Genomic DNA, 1537 nt, shown 5'->3' on the forward strand with positions numbered 1-1537 from the left:
GCAGTAGAGAGGAGAGGGGCTTAAAGATGCAGAGGGAGGAAAGAACCATGGAGTAAGTCCACCTACTAATAATTTACATTCACCACCACTTGGCAATCATCATCAACCACCTCAATTTTATATCTACAATTCCATAGCCCAGTATTCAAAATTTTACTAACCATTTAATCTTAATGTTTCCTTTCGGCCACCCACCACACCATTGTAACATAAACAATAGAATTATTTCTCATTTAATCATGTTATTTTTCATTTATACAGTCCACTTCAACCCAACCAGCAAACCAAAAATGAAGTGTGTCCGGCAATTTCACTTGAGGGCATGCTTCATACATATATATTAAATATTTTTGTATTTTTCTTACACATTTGAATAAAAAATAAACTATTTAAAATATTTATGTATCTATTTAAATTTTTTTTTATTATCATATTAAAAACCCATCATTATTAATTAATCTTTGGGAAAATCACAGTAATTACATTTGAGAGGCTAATATCTCATTTTGTTCTGGCACCAGCCCACATGGCACCAACAATTTATTTTCCGATAAACCAATATCTAATTTAGGATATGAGAAAATAAATTGCTCTAAAAGTGATTCCAGGCGACGCTGAGGGCACATCTATTTCACTGGGCTCAGTCATCAGCGACTGTCAGTCAGCAAAGCCGAAATTAACTTTACCCATAAAATAACTTATGGATTGACATGTAGATATTAAAGTGCAGGGAAACTTTTCAGCGAGAAGTAGTTTATGGCAACTAGATTCATCATTAAATTTTACTAATGAAATATATATCTATGTATAACATTATTCGGGAAATAAAAATATCCTTTAATCGAACATCATTATATAATCAATTTGATGACGTTTTGGACTCTCCGTCTATTTTTTTTATTTAATATTTATTTATTGCTATTTACAACTGTACATAATAATACATTTAGTAAATCTGATCCTAGTTAAATTGGAGTGTTACAGGCATGTAGAGCAACTACCTATTGGTAGCACTCTAATGACATTTTACATTATCTGGTCTCGTGCCCATCTTTTTTTCAGGCGCCTCGGAGGATTGTCAGGAATGGAAAAGGATGCAAATTAGAAATTAGGGGGTTTGAGTGGCTAGAGAGTTTATAATGGAAGGAGTAATATCTGGTTCGGGCTAGATCGGTTACATAGGGAACATTAAGGTCTTTATATATGATTTTATTTGTGACAAAGTAAGGAGCATTGAGGATTTTACGAATCCGTCTATTTTAAATCAATATATGATTAAAATATGGCATATTGATAATTGTTGACATATTTTCAATATGTTTTGGTATTTATTTATTTATTTTTAAATTACTTTGTCACAAATCAAGTCATCCATCAGGACCTCAATAATCCATATGTTGCCGATTTACCAGATACCGTTCCTTCCATAATAAACTTCTAAACCACCCAAATCCACTTGTTTCTAACCTGGCTTCTCCTTCATTACCTAATAATCCTCCTAGGCGTCTGAAAAGAAGATGGCCTCGAGATCTACTTC

The sequence above is a fragment of the Halyomorpha halys genome, unplaced genomic scaffold (genome assembly GCF_000696795.3).
Source record: "Halyomorpha halys isolate HHAL.00 unplaced genomic scaffold, Hhal_1.1 Scaffold1.1, whole genome shotgun sequence".
Classification (NCBI taxonomy): Eukaryota; Metazoa; Arthropoda; class Insecta; order Hemiptera; family Pentatomidae; genus Halyomorpha; species Halyomorpha halys.